Here is a 19,068-nt window from a genome sequence, read left to right on the forward strand (position 1 = left end):
TAAGTCAATAAGTCGCAAATTTCTCATAATAAGTATACGTTATACAATACATTTTTGTTTCTATAAATGTGTCATGTATCTATATTATTGTGAATCAAAAATATTAATATTCTAAACTATGGAGTCATAAGATAAGCATATTTCAGTAAATTATTTAATCGTTATACTAAATTTTGTGAACTAAAATGATTTTTCATAGTTATACAATTTGTAGAACTGTACCTATAGATACTGTTATGAAACCATTAGATTTATTCTACCCGTCATAATTTCTATTTGCCCTATCATTAATTTAAGAACATAAACATAATATCATCACGTTTTCTCTTCGGACATATTTCATTAATTATATCATGTACCTACATCGATTATACATTTTTATAAAATAATTATGTCAAATCAGAACAATTACGTAACAATTAAAAATTATTTTGATTTATCTACGATATTCAAATTTTCCGGCTTATAATTTTTTTTTGGAGTTAATTTTACTCTTCTCCAAGGTCATAATATACAATCATGATTAGTTATAAATTCACAAATATGATTTTAAAAACTAGTACTTATCTAAGAAATTTGATAAAAAAAATATTATAAAAACAAGATATATATATATAAAAGTATATACTTTTAACTTTTTATTTTAAACCACACGCTGTATAATAAAACATATAAATAAAAAAAAAATGAGGAAGTCACTGTTGTATAGTAGGTTTTGAATGTACCTTGTTATTGAGTAGATCACTGTCAATTTTAATTGAATAAGTAATAATAAATCATTGCATTCGAAAAATGATTCCTATAGTGGTGACGAAGTCAGCTTCTGTTTATAAGGATATTTTATAATTTATTTATATCATTATATTAATAATTTAATTTTTTATTATTTAATATACTGTATGTTGAACTAATTTTTGCTAAAAACATAACTATAATTAATTATATTATTATACTATATTATATTTATATCATATTATATATTACCTATTAATATATAACTCATAAGTCGTTGTCATAATGAGCCAATTACATCCAATTTTCTATCAAAAACTTAACTATTCATACTGCTCCTAAAAGCTAAAGATTCAAGACAGCCCTCCCCCCCCCCCCAAAAAAAAAAAACACGCACACAAATTATTGTAAAATTAATATATTCGCGACACCACTTAGAATCTAAAAAGCCTTAGCCTTCCCAAAAATAACTCAATGAATATCTATTTAGTTCTATTTATTTGGTTACATACTCGTATTTGAAAAAAAATTAAAATTCAATAGATAATTAATTGTAATGTTTGTTCCAAATTAGGTATATTGAAGCGTAAATGCCATAAACGATAGAAAAGTTGTGTCTTTGCATACGAACTTTAAAATTATAATTGTAAACAAATATGTCTAAGTTGGTATATATTTTAAAAAATGTATAATTTTTATTTTGCTAAATCATTAATGACAAAAGCTTTTATTATTTTAAATCAATTTTTATATTTCTTCAAAATGATTTTATACATACCATATTACAATATTTTATAACGTAATGTAAACGATGATAAACACATACATATTATTACTACTAATTTTATGTCCACAGAAATAATAATATATTGTCACATAGCGCTACATCAAGGTTTGTTTTTCATAAACGTATAACACGCCGAAAACTAGTTTACCCAGATCAGTAGTATAAATTATTAGTCTTATAACGATTATTGAGATAAAATTCCTATTATAAAAATTTAAGAAAACAAATTTTCGAGGGCATCTTGTAGCGTTATTTCTATTAAATTAAATAACACAATGTTTTTATGTTAAACGTTATTACATTACAAAAGCCACAACAGTTGAATCGTTAAAAATTTAAATCAGCATTTTCATTTCCATTTGTACAGATAATACGATTTTAAATATTTAACCTTTTGGGCTGAATATCTTTCTTCGCCGGGGAACATATTTTTGTACACAGTGTACAATAAACTGGTGGTACTGTATAGCACTATAGCATATTAGCATAAGTAATAAATAATCAATTATATTAGTATTATAATATATTATATCGAGTATTTAATAACATATGATACATTCATTTTTATATAATATGTTGGACGGAATCAATAACAAATGGAACTCGACTTATTTTCAATTGACTTGAGTTGCTATTACTTTTTATATTAATAAATATTTATAAAAGAAAGACTACAAGACGTCCTCGAAAATATTGTTACTATAACTTTTAATTTGTATACAATGTGTTTTAAGTAGCTCAGAATCACTTTCAAATGATTTATGGAAGATCTGCGTGAACTTATATTTGCTTTATTACCCACAATTCGTATAAAAGATTTAAGATTGTTGAAATCTTCCTCTATTGTGCTAAATTCATGAAAACAAGTTCTTAATAATGAAAATAAGTACTTTTAATTTTCTTTATTGGGCGATGTTAAATGCAATTTGATCTCGCTCGCACGTTTAAAATATACTATAATGCTGCCCCGTAATGTTAGAAATATTCTTTCAATGATATTGGTATAGGGTCTACTAAAGACAATTTCCAACTATCTATATACAAAATAAAAACGCTTGCCAAGTCAAAGATCGGCGTCTAAACTTTCTTGATTTTCAATTTTTTAAAAATGTATTAATTGTATGCAATATGTATTTAAAATGTATTTTATTTTCATGTTCATTTAGTGAGATAGATTTTTGGAACCGGAGAGCGGATTTTGTTGTTTGGGGTCTTGTTAGATTCACATGGGCTAGGAGAAATGCAGTGAAGATTTTCAGAACTTTATCTTTTATAATTAATTCACTACGACAGAGCTTTAAAAAAAAATTAAAACACATTTTATTGGGCGTTTTTTTATGTTTCTCGGCTTTATAGCTTTGTAGTGAGTTAACAATTGGAAATAAAGTTCTGAAAATCTTCACAGCACTTCTCCTAGCCAATGTGAATCTAACAAGATCCCAAACAACAAAATCCGCTCTCCGGTTCCAGAAATATATCTCACTAAATGAAAATCTAGCAAAGAATAACTATTTTTTTTTAAGTGAAAAATTCAATAATTTTGTTTGAAAATTTTTAATCTCATATTTTGTATCCCTTTTTAATGAGCTATCAACTAACTTTTTAGCTATAAAAGTTTTGGAGAAAAGTTAAAATATAGACATTTTGGGACTGTTCACGCCGACGTTTTTGTGGATTCAAATTTCAAATCGTTATACCGCTTGGGTGTGATATCGGATCTCTCTCATTAATATTTTATGTTAAAGCTAACTTAATTATCTACTTACTCGTTACAACTGGGTTACATTTTTATCATTTTCCTATTTAACACAAATTCTTGAAGTTGATTAAAATCAAGAAAGTAAAAAATGTAGATAATAGTTATGCGATAAATTTATAATTGTAATTATATTAAAAATAAATATAGCACTAAATAAGTAAACTACAGATTATAAATATTGAACAATGATCTACAATATTATTAAAAAATTCATCATGATATAATTGAACCGTATTACGGTCCGTACGTGAATTTGACTATAGTATAAAGAATAAATTGATAATAAGATCAAATAGATATCAAATGGTGACAGCAGTTGGAATGGGTTAATATAGAAGAATACGTATAACTTCATGAGAAATAATATAATATAAACATTGCATAAAGTTATTTCTCTTGAGATAAAATATAATTAAATATTAATAAGGTCACACATAAAAATTATGTACATTTTCTTACATCATAACTGTTCGGGTTATATACCAAGTACCTACAGACGTGTATATATTGTATACTATATGTAATATGTCTTAAGTCTTAATTATATATTTACTATTGTTGTATTGTTTTCGTATTGATTTATCAATAAAATAATTTAATTGTATGCATATTAGTTATTACCTACTAATTATTAATTAAACTAATAAAGGTATTAAATAATTTCTTTTTTCTGCGGTGTTTATTATATTGTGTACCTACTAAGTATATGATGCTAATTTTTAAAACGGTAGAAAAATAAAATTACAAATAGTTTCATAATTGTTTTTAATTGATAATAATTTATTTATACACCGTAAAAATTATGGAAATAAATATTATAATTCACGAACAATATATTCACTTATATATTAGTTTTATTTTTTTAATAACTATATGCATTTGTATTACAATAGAACATATTATTTATCAATTACCAGATCGTCGACCTCATGTCATCCTACACGTCACATAGTATTACAATCATCATGATAATTAAAAAATACATCATCGTCATTATATTCAAATATCGTTTAAACTGCAACTTTGAGAACATCCTACGCATAATAATTAATAATATAGAAAACAAACAACACAAATACATCCATCCATGTGATACATAGAGTATAGACACTAGACAACTATACAAATCCATGATAAATCCAAATAAGAGCAAAATAAACGCTATCGAAAATATCATGTTGTATATAACTGGATTGAGGTATGATAAAAGTTATATTATTAATTATTATAATACTTCGATTTATATTATCAAACCGCCATTACAAAATATATATATTTTTAAATAACGTTCTATTAAATAATATTTAGGCATAGTGACATTATATTTACAATGTTTATGATTTAATTAGGGTAGCTTACTCAATTTTAAATTCCACTTTTTTCCAACAGTCCAGCCTTAAAAATTCGTATGGTATATTGGTATCTCTGATAGTATCGGTGACATCAGTATGCGAGTTATACTTTGGGTAATACTAAAGTACAGCAATTTATAATATTATAATTAATATTAAGTATTAAGTGATTATTATTATTCTAGTTAATATCTATCCAATTATTATGTTATTATAATACACATTATATTTGGCGCGGAAAAGAGGCACATCGCGGCCGTTGATATAAACGATGATAAATTACTATTAATGCCAGGGCGCACGGCGCGATAACACACGTTTGATTTTAATAATAATTAATATATTGAATTCAATTTTTACCATCGATCTCCGGTATCGACGCCAATGAACGCGTATATATACTTATATTTATTATATTATATAATGATTGATTGTAATTCAATAACGTATAATAATGTAGTCGGCCGAAAGGTCAACGGCTCCTGCAGGGAATCCGGAAGGCGCTGTCCGTTCGCCTTCCTCCTGTCTGTCACTCTTCTGTTGCTGGCGAAGAGTTCAATTATTAAACGTAAGTAACCGATACACCGCCGCCGACTATAGTTTATACGCCTATAATACGCGTAATATATACGTGTAGTTATAATACTTGGGTATAATGTATACCTACACGCGTACGTATACATGCATGTAGAAATCCGTGACGTTCGCTAAATTTCCATTCTCAATTTTGTTACAATATTACGCATTACACACTGTACTCATGCGATACACATACAACAGACCCAAACACCTAATGCGTATTTAGACTTTTACACCTTTGGGCAACAGAAATATGAATTTACATTTTTTTTTTGTTAAAATATTTAAAAAAAAAATTTTAATTTCATCTAGCTTATTAAATACTTAAATGCAATTTTGCGAGCTGGTTAAAATTAGCTGGCTATAGTCAATTTGCACTAAAGTTAACATAAGTTATACCCTAGCCTCACACGGTGAAAGTTAAACTTTTCCGGAAAGCAGGTAGAACAAGAATTTTAAAAAGCTAATCAGGAATTTACAGGAATTTAGCACTAATTATTCACATAGAAAAAATTGTGAAATTAAAATATATTTTTTTGGAGGGGGGCTAGTTAACTTACGTGAGTATACCTACGATGAAAAGTTAATAACATAGAATATTCCATTTTAGATTCTGAGTGGTTATTTAACTAATCTATTAACATCGTTTTACGGTACTTACATATCTGTCTTGACTAACTTATTTTTTAGTTTATTATAATTTTAAGAAATATCTTAGAATAAATAATAATATTAATATAAATAAATAATTATCTAATTTTTATATATCTGAATTATAAATTTAAGAAATTATTTTTATTTTTGTATTTATTTGTATTCTGTTATTGTAAATGTATTTAGTTTGTAGGTTCTAAGAAAATAACTTTCTACTTTCAATACAAGCTTTGCTCACAGAAGATAGATAAACTAAAATTTTTTACAGAATATTTTTATCATCTGTATACTTTTTTATAAATGGTTATTTTATTTCAAAAAATAAATATAATATTGTGTAATAACCCGATTACGATGAATCAGGGGACAAACTGTTTGTAATGATTACCAAATAAAACGGCGGATAGTTAGGATTCTTAAAAAATGTATTATCATTTGAGTCTATTGATTCTTGTCGTCAACGATCGAAGGTACAGGAGAAATACTTGAAGAAATAGATACTCAATACTCATATTGGTGCAAATTACAAACACTATTTATAACTACAACTACAATATTGCAAATTATACATGTCCTTTTTTTGGAGCAAGTTTATAGCTCGCTTAAAAATAACCGCTGAAGGCATCGCGAGACTTTGAACCCCCACCCGCGCTATCCTTAAATTCACCGGTATACCGTAAGCTTTAAGAATAAAACAAAAATAACACCATTATACATATTTTACGCGTGTTATGATGCGATGCAGCACTATAATTAGTATAATAAAACGCTTTTGTACAGTTAAACGAGTGATTTAAGTTAATATTTATATTTTAATATGATGCAACAACCGTGTAATAGATTCGCTTTCTTTAACATCGATATATTGTGTGCGATATGTCGTAGATACTGTTTATTTATTTATTTTTATTACGATTTATACCTTACATATTATGTACTCGTACAACCAGACGAACTTTAATCATCGTCGCGTAAATACTGTAGAACGAGAGAACGACATTTCCACGATATATAAGAATTATTGATGTACTAGACACATAATTTGCTGTGCTGCTGCAGATAAGCGCGTAAGATATAAATTAACAACATTTAACTGTTTTATTTTCGTTTTTATTATATACGTATAAAACAAACGTGAATCTTAAAACTAACTAAAAAAAATATAAATTCATAATATATTCGAATTATTATAAGTGACTATGTGATTATAATTTGTCTGAATAGAGTGTGTAAAATATTCAATTAAATATTTTATAGGTACATATTGCAAATACTTTAATTATTTTAATAGCCATTTTAAATGATATAGTATGCAGCGATGTGTTATAATATAATCTTTTACATAAAATACATGATTCTTTAACTATTTTAGTACCTACTACTTAATATTATATTTTTTAAACTGGTAAACCATATCATAATTATATGTAAATTATAAAAGTTGCTTAATTACATCTCTCAAAATAAATCTTATTATTTCATCAAAACATTAATAGTTGAAAACTAATATTTAATGTAAGTACCTACCATAAATATGAATTACATAGTAATCAGTAATCACCTTAAGTATATTATAATCTCACTGGTTTAAAAAAATCAATCTCCTTCAATTCTGTGGTATACCTACACCACAATATTTAAATTATGATTATTATTATTATTATTATTATTATTCGATAACTCGAAATGCTTAGTAAATCAATTGTGTTTTGTCTTCTCGAATCTGTAAATCGGGATTTTAATTTACGTATTATAATATATATAGTGTACACAGTCGAATATTGAAATTGAATATGTTATTATTACTGTTATTTGTTACTATAATGTATACATAATAGATTTGTATCTATTTAATATATTGAAATATATAGTATTAGTACAGATGTCAGACGAATAATCTTTAGTTGAAATGTATATCATCAATAAATTGTAAATAAGACTATCAGCAAACGATTTAATCTATTTTATTAGTATAATCTGATTAACATTTACCTCGGTACTCAGGTTTACTTAAACTTGTACATGCAATTATTAAGATAAATCTAGAATGAAAGATGTAGAAGGCAGGTAGGTAAACATGATAGTCATACACAGAATGCGTTTTTTTAAATAATTTTCACAAAAGTAAAAGCCCGCCAATTAAAATACAACGTAATATACATATTCCCATGGCAATTATATTTCAGACGCTCGGTAATCTTTAGATTATAGATCATCATTATTAGTATATAACTTTATAACTTTTAATTATAATATTACTGTACGTTTTAGAAAATACACAAATATCAAATATTTAAATTATTATGATTTCTCTCTGTTTTATATAACATCGGGGTGTAAACATCGTTTATACTTCCGGTTATTGTTTCAATAATAATGCTATCCCTCGATAAAAAAAAATGTAAAGAAATATAGATCATTTCGTATGGTATAGCGGTATAGATAGTATAATACTTCAACAAGAGTATAGTTTAATTCTTTTATTATTATAAAAGTATACAATAAATTATAATTCAAATATACAGAATACAAGGAGAGTATTATTTAAAATTAGAAATCATATTTCCACTATTGATATTATACAACTATACTAGTATACCTACTGAATAAAATCAATTTATCTAGCAGCTGGTATATATAAATAATAATTAGATAAATATGATTTCATTTGAAATTCTACTCCAAACAACATAATATACATATATATATATATATATTGCTTATTCATCCATAATTCATTAAAAATGTGTACTTCTTTTATTTTTAACAAATTGTAATGTTAGTGGGTTTATTGCAAGAATATAATAATAAATAGTTTAAGGTAATATGTTACTTAATAGCTATAAATTAGCATTAAGGTTGACACTTGACACCCAACTATACTTGGTTAATATATTTAATTAGTTTAATCATATATGTATGTGTGTATTGTGTATGATGTAACGCTCTAAAAATTATAACATCAAAAATCTACGTGTATGTTATTTTTCTCAATAAGATTAAATTCAAAACAAAAAGTTACGTTTTTAAGTTAAATATAACGTTAGAATTTAAAAACTGAAACATGCGAATAACCTTAATATGAATTGAACAAATATGAAAATTGGCCATAATAACAAATTACTTAGATACCTAAATTTGTTATAAATTAATAAAATATTATCATGTTTAATGTTTATGTTTAATAGTTTAATTGTATAATATTAGTTAACTACTTTTTTTATACAATATAATATATTTGAAAATTTACATGACTATTTCATATTAAACATGGTTTCATATAAACCTTCAAATATAAATAATTTTTGCTAAAATAAGTGTAAAACTTACACTTTTAGGTATTAGAATATATTTTAAATTATTAGGAAATTTTTTCTTAAATAGCTACACATTAATTTATTCACTGCCAATTTAATTTAAGTTACTTTGGTAATTTCAGTATTTAAATTCATTAATAAATCGTAACAAGGTCTTTATTTATTTTTATAGGTACTTTTAGTATAAACATACAAAACGTAAATATCTAAAATCTCAATCAATTAAAAAAAGAAATTTAAAAAATAATGGAAAAATCCTAAAAATCCTAAAAATAGTGGAATCGATAGTATAAAATGATTATAAGTAGAACCTATAAATATTGCAGTACTTCAAAAAATACTAAACATGTTATGCAAATGTACCGACCTTTCACGATGTTAACGTCATTTGACCACTTTGGTCCAAAATAGAAATCCAGGTGTCAGGAAATCCGTCAAGTACAGACCGAATCACTGACGTTAAAATTAAACAATATTTCCTTCATAATTTCGTAATCAAAAATAACAATAATTAAACAAATCGATAAATTTCAATAATAAAAAAAGATTAAACAAAAAAAAAACACTAGTAAATATTGATACTTATTTTATTATATATATCATAAATACGTGTTATCTATTTAACTATTTTTGTTTTCAAAAATCACGTAACTATTACTTAGAGACATCCACACGGGACCGACGATCTGAGCGCGTGCGACTCGGCGTGATCACTGGCGCGACGCCCTCAACTTGTTCTCTGCCGTGTTCACCGCAACCGACACAGCAGACATACCGATTAGACGAGACATGTAGAGCCAGTGGGAGGATCACAGTAGTAGGGCCAGAAAGTGAGAGGACAAGAAAGTGTTCCTTTTTTTTTTTTACTTCTTATAGTACGTTAGCGGGATTTTTTGACTGTTCGATTATACACTGATGGGGATATATTATATTATATTGTGTAAGTATATACGCATGACGCGCGACTCTATTGATCTATTTAATTTAGCGCATTTTTATAAAATCATAATACACACGATATATATATTTCGTATGAGAAATAATACGATAATAATGTCTTTGAGGTATTGTTAATAAGAAAAATTCTAAACACCTATTATAGTTAAATATATTTAAGATGGTTCGATAAATAAATATAGGTATTTACCAACTATGTAAAATATACTATTAAAACAATTCGTTCAAGATGAAAAATTAAATAATTAAAAAACAGCATTAATCAAACAAGGCGATGAATATTCAAAGAATTTAAAAATATATGCACACTAACACCGTAATTACCATCTCTGTAAATACATTTGTCTTTTGTCTAATTAATCTTATTTTTTAATATAATGTTTGAAAATGATCATCTAATTTAATTGATAATTACACTATTTTTACTACATTTTATATTTTAGTACCTATTTTTAGCTCATCAAAATTCGAGATAAGAATTATTTTAAATATTATAGGCTATAACCAATATTTATATAGAGCTATAATTTATGTAAATATTTTAAATGTTGCAGAATCACTTATTTCCATTAAGCATTCAAATCGTTACGTAAGTTTTTATAGGAAGCGGATGTAGGAGTAGGAGTAGGAGTACACAGGAATACGAGGACAAGTAAGACACCCTGCATATTAATTGCATATGCACACACAACTTGTCCAAGAACTGTAAAGAAATTCCCCAAGTACCAATAAAACTTTACACTTTATTGCAATTTACATAATGTTAGGTAACTATATTATTACAATTTATTAGAGCGATATGTGTGTGCTTAATCTGTAAGTATAGTTACGATATAATTTTTTTCTTTAAGTAAAACCTTGTTTTTACGATGATAAATATCGTACCAAACATTAATGTTTTTCATGTGCGAAAATCCAATTGAATAAATGACCTACTAATTAGTAATTATGACCCTTAAAAGCGAGGATAATTTTGACCTCGAAATAAATGTAATTAGTGAAATATTTTGCACTTGATCATAATGACGTTAAAAATGCATTTCACTATAGCGATACTTTTAATATTGTTTTAGATTAAGTTATTATGAGTGCCCGTGAGAATAACTATAAAAATACAAATTTTGTTGTTTTCAGATAAAATACATTTTGTTAGTAGATAGGTACTTTAAGTACTGTACTTATTTAAAACTATTCAATATAATTATATGGCTTTTAATGTGTAAAGTCATTAATACATTAAATTAACTTAAACCAATTTATCATTATTATGTTATACTGCTATGTCAAAAAAATAATCTTGGTTAAATCTGCAAACAAATCTAAGCATGCCTATGATTAATAATGCAATTAAATAAAAACAAAAGTTTAAGTTTAAAGTTTATACGTCGTTATTGAATAGCAAAAAGTATATATAGGTACCGCTAAAATATATCTAAAATTACTAAAATCAATTATTACCTATACTTCACTTAAATTTAATATTTACACATTCCGTATTTTTTTTCTATAAATAAATATTAGTTTTTTTAACTTTTCCAAGTTTTCTTTTTAGGGTATGACTTTTTTTATTTATATTTAATTTCAATATTCATGCGGAAAACCTATATAAACCAACAATAATATATCATAATAAAACGAAGCGATCGTTAAGGTCACCATACGCAGTAAGACGTTTATTAATGGAAAAAACTGTTAAATAGATTTAAACTCCCAAATTAAATTTTTATAAAATTATTGTAATTATAATTAGCTATAGGTAATAATATATTAACGTGTAATCTATAATATGAATGAACTAAGTACAATGTTTGTGTGTTAATTGTAATATGAATTACCATATAAACTCATAGTTTAGACGTTTAGTGTTGCAGAAAATTATTGGTTATGGTTGAACGGGTTGATCAACTAACATTATTTTGAATTTTAAGCGTTTAATATGAAATACTTATTTAAATCGTATTTAGCAAAAACTTCGAGGAAAATTCTAGTGTAAAAATACTCAGTTAAAAATACCTTAAGATAAAAGAAAAATGCTCGATTTTCGTGAAAAACTAATTCTAGATGTATTTTTCCAATTAAGCGCTGAATGCATAGATGAGTTCTATTAACAAATTTAGTAAAAACCATGTTTTCATATCCTTATCACCATAAAAAATATTTATCTATTAATATATTTTAGTTGTTAATAAAAATACTGAATAACGTTATATTATTTAAGATATATGTGCTTAGAATTTCAATATTTAATTCAAAACATTGAATTTTGTTTTTATTATTTCTTCTCGTGTTTTTTTTTCTTTCAAATAAACACAATTGCAATATGACTTCTGCGATGATAAAATTAAAGTTTATTAGGTAAACTAAACATTTTTTTCATCTCTGACGAAATAGTTAGTTCATGTTGCAGTCTACAGAATTCAGATATACGCTTTACAGATTCTTATATTATAATACGAAAACGAACCGAGTAACGTAAACACATCATAATACTATGTATGTATACATAATTTTGAATGGTCATCTCATCGACTCCACTCTCTTTGCGTGATATATTCGTATGTTGTTTCGATACAACAAAAGACGATTTAACCATATACTAACCGAAACCAATGTCCTTAATTACGTGTTAAGCCACAATTTTTGTATTAAAATATGTATGTATAGGTGGTATACTACGTTAATACATGATTTTGGGAAATGATTGATTGCGGCGAGTTCCTCGCCAAAGTGATCACTGTTGCAGCGACGAGGAAAAAATAGTGTAACGAGCCGAGAGAATGTAATGAGCTGCGCATATAGACACATATGATCGAACAAAGAGACCCAGAGAGCTCTTGATAACGCGTGACTTGCGATTTTCACCCGCGATCGGTTTCTATTCTCTTTATGGTCGGTTAATTGAAAAGTAAAACGAAAAAAAATAAAAAAAAAAAGCAATACAGAAAGAAATGTCATTACGCGTGCAGCGGCAGTGGTACCGGCTGCACGGGTAAATATATTACATAGCTAGTCCATATTATAATAATATAATAATACATAATACGTATCTAACGTATGTACGTAGTTCTATTTAAGCATCGCAAATAAAAATATCAAAAACGGACCAGGTAATGAGCCACGTGATTGATCGCTTTCTTTTCATCCAAATAACGCCTATACAATAATATATGCGATCCTATACTACAATACGAATATGTGCCTACATAGTACATATAGCACACGCACTAAAACTTTACGTGTGCGCGTTTGTGTGTGTGTGTGTGATATAATTGTGAGGATGATAATGACGAAATTTTCGAACAATTAAATTCTTACTCGTTAAGTAATAACCCAAAGCGTGTAAGCGTTTTATATTATATACAAAGAATAAATACACTATCCGGTAGGTACAAATCATTTATACTCTATGTATACCTACTATATACATGCATATAATTGAAGGTTTATTATAAAAATATGTGCTAGTCATTTCAAAAAGTATCGACAATTTGTGATACGTAAGTATTTGTCGTTGAATATGTATTTGTGCGAACTTGTGATTTCATAATCTCTAGCTGCCAACAGGATACTTTTAATTTCTAAATCTGTTTATATACCTATACAGTATACATATTGAATATTAAACAAATAATTTTTACTTCAATATTTAAAGTTTAGACCGGATAAGTTAAATGGCAATAAATAGTATTATGGTAATGGATAAAATATGAATGCCCAAGCCAGCTTAATTATTATTACGCAGATACGCCTTTCTCGTTAATTCGTTGATTAATAAAAAAAAAAATTGTGAATTACGACAATTACGTTATGTAGTGCCTATAGTTTAGGTACCTACAATAATTATAATAATTGTAAATGTTTATACTACTTAACGCGATTATTTGGCATCTATAGCTTCCCTTTTTTTATTCGTAAATTTTTCCCTGGTGGATTCATCACTACACACGAGTTGAAACTTTAAACGCTTTTTGTATTAAATACATAGGACTACTCGTTAAAAAAAAATGTCATCAATATATTTGAATACATCAAAATATTTAGAACATACTACACGTGCGTAGTACACTAGTACTCGAAAGCTTGAAGATACAAAAAAATAGCTGCAGTTGCTGATGCCGAATTATTTACTGAAAAAAAATTGTCGATTTAAAAGTTAACGCGTCGCTTTTTAAAATTAGCGGATACTACTTATGTAACCAGTTAAAATAATCGCTCTGTATATTATAATATACTATACAGTGTAATGCGTATGTGTGTAGGACCTATATTATTGCTTATGTATCATATAATATCATATACAATGTAATGTCCGTGTACCGTTTTACTCGCTAGTCGCACGACCGCCGCGATGAGCACTGCTCCAGTGCAGCTACCGCGCAAACTTTTTTTCTTAACCCGAGACGACCTCGTTCGTCCTCGAGGCCGATGATCCGGAACGTGATGACGCCGTCGCAGGAATTCAACGGCGACGACCGAACGTTCAGCCCGTGCTCTGCTACTACGACCCCGCTACTATACCGATATACAACAGGAGCCAAGGGCGTTCGACGAGTAAAACGTACTATGTCTATTATACACCTATATAATATTATATATCGCGACATCGCGTATCGACCAGATATTCTGCCGCAGTCGACATTTTATGCCTATCACTTTTCTATATAATAATATATATGCGAGACGATATATTGTACAATACACGCTTATCGTATAAAGCACACTCTCATACACGCACATGTATAGATTAGGTGTTCGAATAGCCGTGCGCAGAGTTTCAGGTCAGGTACAGCAAATATTTTTTACCGGCCCATTTGTCGTCAAAATATTCACTATTATTATTATTTTTTTATTTTTTTTTTAGGTACAATCATTTAAACTTAATGATACGTTTTTGGTGCTAGTGGATTAATAACCTAACATCAGCTAAATAAAAATATTACAACCCCCCTCCTCCTAATTTTTATAATTAATGAATCTACTATATAAATAAATTATATTGATGAATCTAAAACTTTTCATACAGCGTATAGTAAATCGTAGGTATCACTTTGTAGATTCCGAAGTTGGCACTCGTATACAGGATCTATACAAAGAAGAGCGGAAAATTTCACTCATCAGATACGAAAATATATTTTTTAAACTCATAGGTACGTGTCAGAATTCATTCGGGAAACTCGTTTAAATTAGTATAATCCATTTAACAAATATAATAAAAATATATCAGTCGATCTTATATGGCCAATTACATTCATTCGGAGTAATAATATTTTTATGGTTTTATAAGGTACAATGTATCATATATTAAGTTATGTAGCACTTTTAAATATTTTAAAACTTACTTACATACTCATACGTTATGATTTTGACTAATAAAATTATTAATTATATGGTGTAAATTAAAAAGTAATATGTTATTTATATTATATATTCATTGACACTTGTCTTTATGTATAATATCTATGCCTGATTGCATAATAAATCACTAAACATTTAATAAATCGATAGCGAGCTAATGATCCCTTGGCTCATTACATTTTACTGAACCGTTAAATTAATCAATTTTTTAATGCAACTCGGCTCTGCTTTATACTTTGTGTATAGTAGTTAGTATAATGTGACAATAAAAAATATCATTAATAGATTTTATCAATACTTACAAGCCGTGGCTTATATAAATACATTATAAACGTATTTTGACATTTGAACTAATGCAACTAATAGTATCTCCGACCAGTCAACTGGTTATCTATAAGAGAATAAGAATTGATCACAATAAAAATGTTTGGCGGTGCCATGCCATGTTCTTGGTCAATCGCGATCGTACTATAAAAGTATACGACATATTAAAAGTAAATCATTAAACTTATAATTTTCATAACAGACAGCCGGCCCAAATCCTAACCAGCCCTTTCAAATTTAACTGAGTTGCCCACCCTGCTACCTTCGTTTGAATGCCTAAATATTATATACACCATATATAGCATATTATATCATAATATACAAAGCTTTTTGTACGTAGGCGTTGGTTGTAAATGTTATAATACAATCTAAATGATTTCGCAATCGCTTGAATTTAATGATAATAACCTATTTTCGGCGTTTTTTCACTTTTTTTTTAATTACGACTATAGGTATCAAACTTAGTTAGGTTTTGGTAAAACGTCTTTTTATCGTAATCGATTGCGTAAGGTAAAACTTCGAAACACTTAACAATTCTCGTGCGTGCCCATCACACTATACTAATTAAGATTATCATTATTCATTAAAATCATTTTATTATATTGAATACGTTTAAAATATAATTTGATATGATAAATTTGAATTATTGTACTTAGAAACGAAAATAAAATGAGCTCATTTATTTTGTATGTTTTTTAAGCATTTTAACGGACTTTTTTTACTAGTTAAAAATATTTACTAGACCACAGTAATTTAAAATCAATTAAAAACACCACTCCATCATCCATCGAAATTCAAAACTTTCCATGGATTCGTAATCAATCAAATTGAAATACTATCAAACTCGAGGAAAACAAGGTAGGTACTTTAAAACATTATAAATTGAATTCCTTAGAATATTCAAGTCACTGCTTAATACGCACATTTAACAAAATAAACTATTTGAATAAACGTTATAATTATCATAATAAATAGGTATTATCATAATAATAGGTATTATTATAACTTATTTTTTTAACTTCATAAAAACGGAGTCAAAAACGTGACTTACTAATTGGATTGTATTATATAACTTGGGGAATAAAAAATATGAAATGTATTGAGTGCAACAAAGTCTTACATTAAATATGTTATATCATAATACGTCTTCAATTCCAATACATAGGTAACAGTGTAAAAGTATAAGATGCGAATACCTATTAAATTAGCACTATAATTAAACGACAACCTATTGTACTCATACACTTCAAGTTTGTTAAATAAATAAACACTTAAAAACATAATAATGTACCTAATTTTATCATTTCACAAGAAAAATATTATATATAAGATTGAATAAAATAAAATTATAATGGCCAGAAAAGATTTATAAAGACTGTATAATGTTTGTTTATACTCGCCTCACTCCATTCACTACTGTACAATACTATACACCAGAGTTATGATATGCGTAAATGTGTAATGATAATAAATCATAAGTATTAAATTTTAATTTAAAAAAAAACGACAATATAAATGCATTTCAAAATTGTCAAAAATCTTATACTTTCTTATCATTTTTACAAACAGTTTTTTTATGACTTTTACACAAACTATTGAATAGTTTGAAATAAAATAAAATAAATATATCTAAGTACCTAAAATAATAGTCTACATTAGCTCAAAATCTTTTTAATAAATTGAAAAAGTTTTTTAAAATGTTAATAAAATATATTTTTTCTTATCAATAAGATAACAAATGATATTAATTTTAAAATATTTAACTATAAAACTTACCATAACACTTTCAATGGTGATTTACCACTCCCAATGCAAGAATAGCGGTGCGAAAATGTCCACCTTAGATTCTAAGTGAAAAAAGAAATCTATTATCACTAAAAGTCGTTATAAATATTATTATTACAATAATATATTCATAATATCACATACGCCATACATGCATACGTACACTATAAACACCTACCTATACTAAAATTGTTTTACTCTATTATAATATTATAATAAGTTTAACGTTAGGGTACATGAGATTAAATAAAATTATAGTTTTAAATTGTCTTCTTTGACCTGAAAAATGTTTCTATACATAGTTTATTAGTTAAATAATTCATATTACCATAATATTCAGAATCCATGTTATAATATAATGTATTATAAAACAAAACCTGTTGGAATGTTTATTAAAAATTACTATTGTCATGATTTACGCAGGCAGATTAAGGTCGGCAAACTAATAGTGTGCAGTGTATTACGAATACTTTACATAGAAAATGTAATAAAATCGATGTCGAGTCCATGGCCGCGTGCGATATAGTGTCATAGTTCAAACGTTCAACCACACCTACCGGTACAAGTCGTCATGGAAGAACAAACTTTGGTCTTAAACGCTGTACGTTACTCGTCTAAAACTTGCGGTAGCTGGTAGACATAGTTCTAAAGCCAAGTTCATATCGATATATTTTTATATTAGTTGAGCAGTGAACATTTTGTAACACTATTGTATATTATTATTAAGTGCAAAATCCAGTTAGGAAACAAAGCTGTTCTGCCCGCAAAGCGGTTAGCCTCTGGCGTAGGTGTGGTAAAATACGAAAAAAAACATATAATACATAATATATACATACGTCTTGTCACATTAAAAACATTACACATTCATCACATACGTGCATAAACACATATTTGAAAATATAGTGTACAACTGATCGTGTTTGTGTAGTCGAAAACCACATTTGCTTTGGTCATACGTGATGTATAATACAAGACTCAGCGGGTGATCGATGATCCGTTACCGTTTTCGATAAAAATAAACTTTAATAAAAAAAAAAATTATATCACAATGTTTGAAACGACAACAATAATTAATTGTACATATAATGTAATTTTTTCGGTTTCAATTGTTATTGGTTTTATTCTTATGGTCGAAATGAAATTTAATCAATTTTCAATTTCACGTTAATACATAATACGTAATACACCTTGCATGCAGCAAATAATTATATGATGATGTACAGAATTATGTAAGATTTTTAATCGGCAGTCTTGTACAGAAAAATTAACAAACACCCACGACCATTCATAACCTATTTTCCCTGATTGGATGTTGGAATACCCCATTCCTTAGAACTCTAGATTAAATTACAACAATTTAAGCTTAACCATAGTATACTGCAATTATATCACTTAATCAATTTAATTTTTCTATAACTATTATAAAATTAAACCAAAATTTGTGGATGTCGAGAATTTTACTTATTG

General features: G+C 27.0%; 1 protein-coding gene across 1 annotated transcript in view; it reads right to left on the minus strand.

The window, feature by feature from the left end:
- LOC132930743 (uncharacterized) overlaps positions 1–9,916 on the minus strand; it is a 53,868-nt gene extending 43,952 nt beyond the window's left edge. The window contains exon 1 of the mRNA XM_060996779.1: positions 9,548–9,916. The gene's annotated coding sequence lies outside the window, so the exon portion shown is untranslated. The remainder of the gene's footprint in view (positions 1–9,547) is intronic.
- Between the last annotated feature and the right edge of the window lie 9,152 nt (positions 9,917–19,068).

The sequence above is a fragment of the Rhopalosiphum padi genome, chromosome 1, assembly GCF_020882245.1.
Source record: "Rhopalosiphum padi isolate XX-2018 chromosome 1, ASM2088224v1, whole genome shotgun sequence".
Lineage (NCBI taxonomy): Eukaryota > Metazoa > Arthropoda > Insecta > Hemiptera > Aphididae > Rhopalosiphum > Rhopalosiphum padi.